Genomic DNA, 13,408 nt, shown 5'->3' on the forward strand with positions numbered 1-13,408 from the left:
CTAGTATTTATACAAAGTCATAATTTAAATTGCTTTCAACCTTCATTCATCGGTTCAACCAACATTACTCGCTCTTATTACCAACTTGTATTGATTTAACTAAGCGTTTAATACTTCCTATCAGGTCTCAAATCGAGATTTGGCAAAATACAATTTCAGCAAATCCAATTTTGCCAGGGAACAAAAATAGATTAAATAAACTAAATAAGTCCTCTTCCCATTAAATAAATCAGAAAAGTCTGTCTTGTAACCAGTCCTCTTCAAACAAGTAAAGTCTGCCCATTTTGTGCCGTAGATTTTGTGTCTATGCCTAGTATTTAAACAAAATCATAATTTAAACGACTTCTTTCCTTCATTCACTTTGGAAATTTGGAATTGCAGCAAATCGAATTTTGGCAGGGAACAAAAATAGATCAATTAAACTAAATAAGTCTTCTTCCCATTAAATAAATTAAAAAAGTCTGTCTTGTAACCAGTCCTTTTCAAACAAGTAAAGTCTGCCCATTTTGTGCCGTCGATTTTGTGTTAATGCCTAGTATTTATACAAAATCATAATTTAAAGGACTTCATTCCTTCATTCACTTTGGAAATTTGGAATTGCAGCACATCAAATTTTGCCTGGGAAGAAAAGTAGATTAAATAAATTTAATAAGTCTTACTACTTCCCATTAAATAAATTAAATACGTCTTACTTGTTCCCACTCCTTTTCAAAACAGTAGTTTAAAACGAGGGCCCTTCACTCAATCTTTAACCCCAACCCCGCACGTTGTGTTGTATCTGTGAATGTTGGTTGTGGCCAAATGATAGTTTTCTTTCATTCGTTTAGGTTCCAAGAAAACTTGATGTAACTCTACTTTTAACTGCCGTTTCAGATAAGCGGGTATTACGTCGCAGTCATGTGCCGTGGATATGACGTAATTGCCCGAACCTCCGCCAAAATTCAAATCTGTTGGCGCGATGGCCATGAGCCACTGAGCAGCGACGATTATCAACAGAAATATCTTTATTTTCTGCTTGCAACTGGACCGTCTAGAGCGTACACGGTAAGTAACACTCATTGTGTTTAAGGAGATTTACGTTTGTAATAGCAGAAGTGTAGCCGCGTTGCGTTGTACGTGTGAAAATTGGTCGAGGCGAAATGTTAATGTTTAATTTCATTCCTTTAGGTTCCACGGTGTTTGTTGGCTGCAAGTTTTCCACTGCAAGAAGAGGCTCGTATCATTGACCAGGAGCGAGCTACAATGGTGAGTAGCCATAACATTTATGTTAAACACTTCCTATTTCATGTCTAACTGTACTTGATTTAACAAATAACCATAAATAAATACAGTGTGGGCACTGAAGTTAACATATGTGATTATACTGCCTAATCTGTCACGGAGTAGATTGTTGCAAAGTAATATAAGATCCAAAGTTGTAATTCAGAATAGTTTTCAAAAGAAGGCCATTAGAATTATATACAAGTCTGATTACCCTTAACATAACAACAAGCTATTAATTAAATCACAAATTCTTCAATTCAAAGATTTGGTAGATTATCAGACAAATAATGTCTAACAGTAATTGATTTAACACATCACGATAAGTAGATTGAGTGTGGGCACTCTCAAGTTAACAGATATGATTATACTGCCTAATCTGTTACAGAGTATGTTGTTGCCAAGTAATGTAGAATAGATCCAAAGTAGTAATCCAGAATAGTTTTGAAGAGGCCATTAGAATAATAAACAAATCTGATTACCTTGAACATAATAACAAGCTAAGTGTTTAATATGTCCTATGAAGTCAAAATTGGGCACCATCATGTGGTGAAATTTGGAATTGCATCACATCCAATTTTGCCTGGGAACAAACAGATTAAATAAATCTTAGTTTTGAATAAGCCACTCCTTCTCAAACAAGTAAACTCTGCCCATTTCGCGCAGTAGATGTTCTGTTAATATCTAGTATTTATACAAAGTCATAATTTAAATTGCTTTCAACCTTCATTCATCGGTTCAACCAACATTACTCGCTCTTATTACCAACTTGTATTGATTTAACTAAGCGTTTAATACTTCCTATCAGGTCTCAAGGCAAGATTTGGCAAAATACAATTTCAGCAAATCCAATTTTGCCAGGGAACAAAAATAGATTAAATAAACTAAATAAGTCTTCTTCCCATTAAATAAATCAGAAAAGTCTGTCTTGTAACCAGTCCTCTTCAAACAAGTAAAGTCTGCCCATTTTGTGCCGTAGATTTTGTGTCTATGCCTAGTATTTAAACAAAATCATAATTTAAACGACTTCTTTCCTTCATTCACTTTGGAAATTTGGAATTGCAGCAAATCGAATTTTGCCAGGGAACAAAAATAGATCAATTAAACTAAATAAGTCTTCTTCCCATTAAATAAATTAAAAAAGTCTGTCTTGTAACCAGTCCTTTTCAAACAAGTAAAGTCTGCCCATTTTGTGCCGTCGATTTTGTGTTAATGCCTAGTATTTATACAAAATCATAATTTAAAGGACTTCATTCCTTCATTCACTTTGGAGATTTGGAATTGCAGCACATCAAATTTTGCCTGGGAAGAAAAGTAGATTAAATAAATTTAATAAGTCTTACTACTTCCCATTAAATAAATTAAATACGTCTTACTTGTTCCCACTCCTTTACAAAAAAGTAGTTTAAAACGAGGTCCCTTCACTCAACCTTTAACCCTATTTATTCACCTTCTAGGCTAAGTGTTAAAGGCTAAGTGTTAAAGGCTAAGTGTTAAAGGCTAAGTGTTAGAGGCTAAGTGCCAGAGGCTAGGCGCCAGAGGCGAGTTTTTGTGGGCTGAAGTTTTAGTGGGGTTAGTGTGAATACAATCCAAAAGAATACAACAGAATACAATACAATAGAATATAATACATAGATTAAATTCAATAGCTCTTACTACTTCCCATTAAATAAATTAAATACGTCTTACTTGTTCCCAATCCTTTTCAAAAAAGTAGTTTAAAACGAGGGCCCTTCACTCAACCTTTAACCTCAACCCCGCACGTCACATTGTGTTGTATCTGTGAATGTTGGTTGTGGCCAAATGATAGTTTTCTTTCATTCGTTTAGGTTCCACGGTGTTTGTTGGCTATGTTTTCCACTGTCAGAAGGATGAAAATACAAAGTACAACGCTTGGACGTGGGCGAAGACGTCACCGGTGAGTCCTTCCTTCCTATTTATTTACCTTCTAGATGCTAGAGGCTAAGTGTTAGAGGCTAAGTGTTAGAGGCTAAGTGTTAAACACAATACGAACAACACAACGATACTGCACTGAACAACACGATACCGCACTGAGAAACACGATACCGCACTGAACAACACGATACCGCACTGAACAACACCATGCCGCACTGAACACCATGCCACACTGAACAACACCATCCCGCACTGAACAACACCATGCCGCACTAAACAACACCATGCCGCACTGAACAACACCATGCCTCACTGAACGACACCATGCCGCACTGAAAGACACCATGCCGCACTGAACGACACCATGCCGCACTGAAAGACACCATCCCGCACTGAACACCATGCCGCACTGAACAACACCATCCTGCACTGAACAACACCATCCCGCACTGAACAACACCATGCCGCACTGAACAACATTATGCCGCACTGAACATTATGCCGCACTGAACAACACCATGCCGCACTGAACAACACCATGCCGCACTGAACAACATTATGCCGCACTGAACAACACCATGCCGCACTGAACAACACCATGCCGCACTGAACAACACCATGCCGCACTGAACAACACCATGCCGCACTGAACAACACCATGCCGCACTGAACAACATTATGCCGCACTGAACAACATTATGCCGCACTAAACAACATTATGTCGCACTGAACAACACCATGCCGCACTGAACAACACCATGCTGCACTGAACAACATTATGCCGCACTGAACAACACGATCCCGCATTGAACAACACCATCCCGCAGTGAACAACACCATGCCGCATTGAACAACACCATGCCGCACTGAACAACACCATGCTGCACTGAACAACATTATGCTGCACTGAACAACACGATCCTGCATTGAACACCATGCCGCACTGAACAACACCATCCTGCACTGAACAACACCATGCCGCACTGAACAACACCATGCCGCACTGAACAACATTATGCCGCACTGAAAAACACCATGCCGCACTGAACAACACCATCCCGCACTGAACAACACCATGCCGCATTGAACAACACCATGCCGCACTGAACAACACCATGCTGCACTGAACAACATTATGCTGCACTGAACAACACGATCCTGCATTGAACAACACCATGCCGCACTGAACAACACCATCCTGCACTGAACAACACCATCCTGCACTGAACAACACCACCCCGCACTGAACAACACGATCCCGCATTGAACAACACCATCCCGCACTGAACAACACCATGCCGCACTGAACAACACCATTCCGCACTGAACAACACCATGCCGCACTGAACAACACCATGCCGCACTGAACAACACCATGCCGCACTGAACAACACCATGCCGCACTGAACAACATTATGCCGCACTGAACAACACCATGCCGCACTGAACAACACCATCCCGCACTGAACAACACCATGCCGCATTGAACAACACCATGCCGCACTGAACAACACCATCCTGCACTGAACAACACCATCCCGCACTAAACAACACCATGCCGCACTGAACAACATTATGGCGCACTGGACAACATTATGCCGCACTGAACAACACCATGCCGCACTGAACAACACCATGCCGCACTGAACAACACCATGCCGCACTGAACAACACCATGCCGCACTGAACAACATTATGCCGCACTGAACAACACCATGCCGCACTGAACAACACCATGCCGCACTGAACAACACGATCCCGCATTGAACAACACCATCCTGCACTGAACAACACCATGCCGCACTGAACAACACCATGCCGCACTGAACAACACCATTCCGCACTGAACAACACCATGCCGCACTGAACAACACCATCCTGCACTGAACAACACCATCCCGCACTGAACAACACCATGCCGCATTGAACAACACCATGCCGCACTGAACAACACCATCCTGCACTGAACAACACCATGCCGCACTGAACAACACCATGCCGCACTGAACAACACCATGCCGCACTGAACAACATTATGCCGCATTGAACAACATTATGCCGCACTAAACAACATTATGTCGCACTGAACAACACCATGCCGCACTGAACAACACCATGCTGCACTGAACAACATTATGCCGCACTGAACAACACGATCCCGCATTGAACAACACCATCCCGCAGTGAACAACACCATGCCGCATTGAACAACACCATGCCGCACTGAACAACACCATGCTGCACTGAACAACATTATGCTGCACTGAACAACACGATCCTGCATTGAACAACACCATGCCGCACTGAACAACACCATCCTGCACTGAACAACACCTTTCCGCACTGAACAACACCATGCCGCACTGAACAACATTATGCCGCACTGAACAACACCATGCCGCACTGAACAACACCATGCCGCACTGAACAACACCATGCCGCACTGAACAACACCATGCCGCAATGAACAACACCATCCCGCACTGAACAACACCATGCCGCATTGAACAACACCATGCCGCACTGAACAACACCATCCCGCACTGAACAACACCACCCCGCACTGAACAACACGATCCCGCATTGAACAACACCATCCCGGACTGAACAACACCATGCCGCACTGAACAACACCATTCCGCACTGAACAACACCATGCCGCACTGAACAACACCATGCCGCACTGAACAACACCATGCCGCACTGAACAACACCATGCCGCACTGAACAACATTATGCCGCACTGAACAACACCATGCCGCACTGAACAACACCATCCCGCACTGAACAACACCATGCCGCATTGAACAACACCATGCCGCACTGAACAACACCATCCTGCACTGAACAACACCATCCCGCACTGAACAACACCATGCCGCACTGAACAACATTATGGCGCACTGAACAACATTATGCCGCACTGAACAACACCATGCCGCACTGAACAACACCATGCCGCACTGAACAACATTATGCCGCACTGAACAACATTATGCCGCACTGAACAACACCATGCCGCACTGAACAACACCATGCCGCACTGAACAACACCATGCCGCACTGAACAACACGACGTCGCACTGAACAACACGACGCCGCACAGAACAACACGACGCCGCACAGAATAACACAATACCGCACAGAACAACACAATACCGCACAAACAGTTTTAGATAATATTACGTCGCAGTCATGTGACGCGGACATGACGTCAATAGGCGGAACTCACGGCAAAATTATAATCCGTGGGCGTGGCTTGCAACAGGAAGTAGGAAAGCGGCAGTTCTGGCAAACAAGACACAGCTGTTAGTAACACGATGACTAACAAGGCAAATATTTTTGTTTTCAGCTTGCAACTTGACCGTCTAGAGCGTACAAGGTAATTACAACTGTTTTTTTTTAGCCCTGAAAAGCGAGGGAGTGTGGCGTTTGGGAGGAATGTCGAACTCGGCGTCTGCTTCCAGCCACAGACGCCAAATTTCGACGATTATTTCGACTGGTCAACGGTTGTAAATTATTGCGTTGACTAAAAACTTTATTTAACTCTACTCTTAACTTTGCCGTTTCAGATATGCGGGTATTACACCGCGGAAATGACGTCAATAGGCTGAACTCTCGCCAAAATTCAAATCTGTGGGCGCAATGGCCTTGAGCGAGACACCGGATACAAACACGACGATTATCAACAGAAATATCTTTATTTTCCGCTTGCAAGTGGACCGTCTAGAGCGTACACGGTAAGTACAACTCATTGTGTTTAAAAAGATTTACGTTTGTGTAGTTTGCGTTGCGTTGTATCTGTGAATGTTGGTTGAGGCTAAATGTTAATGTTTAATTTCATTCCTTTAGGTTCCACGGTGTTTGTTGGCTGTATGTTTTCCACTGCAAGAAGAGGCTCGTATCATTGACCAGCAGGAGCTACAATGGTGAGTACCCCTTTCGTCTTCCATTTATGTTAAACACTTCCTATTTCATGTCTAACAGTACTCGATTTAACAAATAACCATAAATAAATACAGTGTGGGCAGTCACGTTAACATATGTGATTATCCTGCCTAATATGTTTATCACAAATATGTCACTAATCACTAATATGTTTATTTGTTTATCACAACACCTTTGGACCTTCAGCAATCGATTATTTACCTTCATCTACATAGAGACAGAACGATGGTGTCTTAAACATCTCATTCATTTCACCAAATAACTTCACGCAGGTGGATAACGGCCGTCTCGGTCACGCTATGTTGCGTGATGCAGTTTTGAAGAACCAAATGCATTTATTCAATGAATAAGTCAAGCTAGTTCTATGTTTATGATGTTGTAAGTTACGGTACCGATTGAAGTTGAGTTCGAAGCCAGTGGAAAACAGCGCTGCGTTTGTGCTCTCCAGGTACAAATGTTGTGATCTCTGACTGACGACCGGGCGAGACTCGAGTAAGAGATGTCCAAACGAGCTCCGGCAGGGCGGGCCAAGGCGGAGCGAACGGACGCCCTTCAGGCCGCCAATGACGAGCTGAGAACCAAACTGATGGACGTCCAGTTAGAACTTCAGCAGGAGAAGAACAAGGTGAAAACCTCAACAGACAGACACTGCCTGCCTCCCTGCCTGCCTCCCTGCCTGCCTCCCTGCCTGCCTCCCTGCCTGCCTCCCTCCCTCCCAGTTTTCCCGATGTAGATTAGACATGCGTGTGCCATGACTGTGTCAGCCTACATCAACAAATGCACCGAGGACGTCAGCACCACTAAGAATATCATCACCCGGGGCAACCAACGACCCTGGATGACTGAGGAGGTACGTCAAACGCTACGAGCGCGGAACTCTGCCTTCAAGTCTGGCGACAAGGAGACACTGAGGACAGCGAGAGCCAACTTGAACCGTGCCATCAGGATAGCGAAGCGAGACCGCAGTCGAAAATTTCAGGATCGTTTCCACGACGTCAAAAACATCAGGAGTATGTGGCAAGGCATACGGGCGATTACAGACTACAACTCACCCTCCCCCCCCCCCGGTGGGTGTAGTTGATGCTGACTTTCTAAATGGTCTAAATAACTTCTTTGGGAGGTTCGAGGCACTAAACGGCACTCCAGCAGTTAAAACTGTCCCCCATCAGGAAGAGGAGGTACTCTGCCTTGACTCCGCCGATGTGTTGAAGACCCTGAGGAGAGTCAACCCCTGTAAGGCCCCTGGCCCCGACAACATTCCTGGGCGTGTGTTCAGGGAATGTGCAAGTCATCTGGCTGGGGTCATCACAGACATTTTTAACACCTCGCTGGGCCAAGCCACAGTGCCGGCGTGCTTTAAGACTGCCTCCATCATTCCGGTGCCGAAGAAACCTCAAATCACCTCATTTAATGATTACCGGCCTGTTGCACTGACTCCGGTTATGATGAAGTGCTTCGAAAGGCTGCTTAAAGGTCACATCGTTTCCAGACTCCCCCTATTATTTGACCCGTTCCAGTTTGCCGACCGGCAAAACCGCTCCACTCAGGACGCCATCTCCTCCGTTCTTCACCTGAGCCTGGCTCACCTGGAGGAGAAGAACACCCATGTGCGGAGGCTGTTCCTGGACTTCAGCTCAGCGTTTAACACCATCATCCCACAGCATCTGGTAGGAAAATTGGAACACCTGGGCTTCAACACCCCCCTTCGCAACTGGCTGCTAGACTTCCTCACCAACAGACCTCAGTCAGTCCGGGTCGGACAGAACACCTCTGATGTCATCACCCTCAGCACAGGCTCCCTTCAGGGCTGCGTCCTGAGCCCCCTGCTGTGCACCCTGATGACACACGACTGCGTCCTCAGGTTCACCACCAATCACATCGTGAAGTCAGCAGACGACACAACGGTGGTGGGGCTCATCAGAGACAACAACGACCTGGACTACAGAGAGGAGGTGGAGCAGCTGGTGGGCTGGTGCAGAGAAAACAGCCTGATCCTGAATGAGGAGAAGATGAAGGAGATCATCGTCGACTTCAGGAAAAAACAGCCTCACCACGCTCCACTGATCATCAACAGCTCAGCTGTGGAGGTGGTCAGCACCACCAAATTCCTGGGGGTCCACATCACAGAAGACCTCACCTGGACTATGAACACTACGGCACTGGTCAAGAGGGCACAGAAGCGCTTGTACTTCCTGCGGAGGATGAGGAGAGCCCACCTGCCCCCACCCATCATGAGGACGTTCTACAGGAGCACCATAGAGAGCATTCTGACAAGCTGTCTCTCTGTGTGGTGTGGAGGCTGCACCGCCTCCGATTGGAAGAACGTGAGGAGAGTGGTGAGGACAGCAGAGAGGATCATAGGGGCTCCTCTTCCCTCCATTCAGGACATTTCATCTCAGCGCTGCATGTCCCGTGCCCGTAACATCATCAATGACCCATCACACCCCCACCATGGACTGTTCTCCCTGCTGCCCTCTGGGAAGAGGTTTGCAGCATCCGCTGCAGGTCCACCAGGTTCTGCAACAGCTTTTTCCCTGCTGTCATCAGACTGTTGAACACTAGAACTGTTGAGCTCTAAACTGAACTCTGCATCACACATTCACAGAACTGTACTTTATGACACTACGGACCTCTATCTTGCACTATCTCGCACTACCAACTTTACTGAACTTGTATAAACCCTTTAAATAGAAGTTTAATACATGGTTTAGCATTCCTCTGCACACTCTTGAATACTGTTTTGCCTACTTGCACTATTGCATAATTATCACTGCTGCACTTTATACTTATTTTTAATATATATATATATATAGTATATATGTATATATATATATTTTCATAGGATATGTTACTTCTATTCAACTGCAATATCACTACTTTGTTGTAAGACGTATGCAACGGAATTTCGTTTTGTATGCACCATGTGCAGACAAGATGACAATAAAGTTTGTCTAAGTCTAAGTCATGTCAGGTCAGCTGTCTGGAGAGAGAGAGAAGTCAGGACCTGCGGGCGGAGCACCACCGTGCCACCGCCGCCATGACGGAACTCAAAAGCAAACTCCATGAGGAGAAGCAGAAAGAGTTAGCCATTACCAGGGAGACATTACTGCGGCAGCATGAAATGGAGCTGATGAGAGTGATCAAAATCAAAGATGGAGAGATCCAGCGACTGAATGCCTTGGTCCTCAGCCTGAGGGACGGCTCCATGGACAAGGTGATCCGCTCTATCCGTGTCTGACTATCCGCACGCCACGTCGGGCTTCGATGCGGCCGCTACCGTATTGTGTAGCTTGTCCCCAGTAAGCGTCGCGGCGCTCCGTTGCGGTCTCAACGGCCCGGTGTGGCGCAATGTCTGCTCAGGTGAGGAGGGGGGGCGCTTTGCTGGCGGAGGTGGAGGAGACGCGGCGGTGTCGGGAGACCGAGCGGTGTCGCCTCCACCAGGAGCGCGGAAGAAGCCCTGGCAGCGGCCCAGCAGGCCTGGCAGTCCCGAGCGGCCGAGCTCCGATCGGCTCATCACCAGCATCGGGAGGAGCTGAGCCGAACCAAGAGAGACTGCGAGAGGGAGATCCGCCGACTGGTAGGACTGATCAGATGCGCGGTGCGTGGCTATGTTCCCAATTTCGTTGTATACCTGCAGTGCAATGACACCTAAGGCATTCTATTCTATTCTATTTCACAAGAAGAAAATGTCCGGTTGCTCGCTTCGCTTTTGTCACAGCAAAGGTGTTCTAGTCGATTCAAGAAAAAAATTGGCCGGTTGCTCTCTTTGTTTTTGTCACAATTCTGGCAAATGAGTTTGCCCGCCTGCCTGAGCGCTCCCCGTTTGTACATCCAGACGGATGAGATCAAGCTGAAAGACAGAGCGGTTAGTGTTTTGGATGAAGCCCTGGGGCCGGCCACGTCCACCGCCTTCAGCTGCAGACTCAGGCTGCCGAGCAGCAGATCGCTGCCCTGAGGGATTCCCAAAGGGCGGGCCTAAACTACCCTGGAAGTGGGGTCAACGCCGCTACTAGCAATCCTCTTCATTGCGTAAGCCACCTCATCACACACTTGCAGTACGCATGACTTAGTTCGTTGCTGGAGGAAGGTAGCACAAAAACAGTTTTGAACTTTGAACGAGTGCTTGTGTGTGTGTGTTGCGGGGCGTTTTCAGTCTCAGGAGGATCGGGACACGCGACGGTTTCATCTGAAAATCGCTGAGCTCAGCGCAGTCATCAGGAAACTGGAGGATCGAAACGCCCTGCTTTCTGAAGAGCGCAATGAACTGGTAATTTATTGACGGCACGCTTGAAGGTTTGCGCTACGTTTGATGCGCGCCATCCAGCGAGGCACCCATTGCGCTTGCTTATTAGTTGAGCGGCGCGGCGAGTCGGTTGCCTGGTAGATGTCTTTTATTGGGAGCCAAAGCCACGATTCCGTTCAAACCGATGCAAAAGGAATGGATACGTTCTGGCCCGCGTGTTGTGCGTCTTTCACATCCCGCACTTCATGCTTGCAGCTAAAGCGACTGAGAGAAACAGAAAGCCAGTTTCTGCCACTCCTGTACAAAAACAAACGCCTGAGCAGGAAGAATGAAGAACTCTCGCTGGTGCTGTGTCGCCTTGAAAACAAAGTGCGCTTTGTCACCCAGGAGAACGAGGAGATGGCAAGCTTGGTAAGTCGACGCGGACAACGGCGGCGTGCCAACAGAGTCCACTGCATTTGTGTTCCACAGAGAAGGCCTAGTTCGCTCAATGACCTGGACCGCGGTTGCGGCCAGCAGGACGGTGAAATGGAGTTCCTTCAAGTTGTGGAGCAGCGGCACATCATCGACGACTTGTCCAAGGTCTTCAGGCAGGCGACTCGGTGCACGTACGGCAGCGCCGCGCTCGCTCGCTGTCGCCAGGAAACCTTTTCCGTCCAAAGCTTGGCCGGCGGCCGCCATCCAAAAAATTGGCCCCTTAAATTCCGACCTTTCAAGCAGGAGCATTGTGCGCACGCGTTTGAACACGCTTTAGACTTGTTTTGCCGTTTTCAGCAGCTCAAAGCTCCCGTTTTGTCAGCGCCTTTGCCACTCGCTGTGCGCTGAAAACGACGGACTTGCCCGGCTGCTCAGCCCGTCAACCATGAGCCGCGAGCGCGACGTCATTGTCCGTAGGCAGCTAGTGGCAAAATGCACCCTGTTAGAGTTGCGCTCGCTCCAACTTATTTTGCAAGAACCACACGGGAGACAAGTAAGTTCTTTTGGACACCTGCAGGTGGAGAGTCCATCCGTTGTACGAATGAAGTCTGACTCTCGGCTCCTGCACGAGCATTTTAATTAAGAGAAACAGGGTGGGTGTAAGAGTGGATTGAATAGAGGAAGCCCTTGACCTCTAGTCAAAACATAGCAAGGGGTGTTTTACGACTTTGTGTAGGAAGGGATAAGCGATAGGGATAAATAAGGGATAAATAATATTATTTATTACAGGTCGCAGTCAAAGTCAAAGCAACACAATGATACGATAAAGATAATCTGGAAAACCCTGACACACCCTGTAGTTGTCACTTTTGGAAAAGACGAGCGTCCCTCCAATCATCGCCGGTGACGTGTTTTTCAGGCTCTGGAGACAGGAGCTCATGTCAGAAATGTCATTGTGAGTCGCGTTTGTTTCTGCGCCGGAGCCGTTCGTTCCCTTTGCATCCAAAGAATCTCAAAGGCGGATTATTTGTGTCGACAGGAGAGAGATTTGCTGCTACGATACCGACGTCGAGAATCTCTGAGGAGGAACAAAGCGTGAGGTCCTGCAAGGTGAGTCTGTTTGTTTGCGGCTGCTTGGTGTTGCGCAAGATGAAATGGCCTTTTTCTCGCTATCGTTCCTCTCGTCGATTCATCGTGAGGTGTCGCTTCAGTTTGTTCAGAGAGATGTTTGCTTCCGCGCCCGCAGGTCATCGAAACATTTTACGGCTACGACGAAGACGTGTTGGTGGACTCGGACGGATCGTCCTTGTCTTTTCACACCGACAGAACCCCCGACACGGAACCCGAAGAGGTAGCCCGCCATTTCTGCCAGCGTATTGACACCAAACATTCCTCTTCAGCCTGGAATCGGACTCGTCTTTGCGTCGCGGGTGCTTTGTCGCCGGTCTGACTGATTCTGGTACTAGTGCTGTGTTGCATTGGTGTGTGCATGAAGAGGCGGAGCTTCGCTACCGCCAGCTGACGCAAGAATATCAAGCGCTGCAACGAGCCTACGCTCTGCTAGCCCAGACCAGCGAAAGGGGACTACGACGCCGAGAAGGAGATCAAGGTGGCGCCCCTTCCCGCAACCCCCGGCCGGGTCGC

This window comes from Syngnathus floridae, chromosome 13, assembly GCF_059516105.1.
Source record: "Syngnathus floridae isolate MCC-2025c chromosome 13, RoL_Sflo_1.0, whole genome shotgun sequence".
Lineage (NCBI taxonomy): Eukaryota > Metazoa > Chordata > Actinopteri > Syngnathiformes > Syngnathidae > Syngnathus > Syngnathus floridae.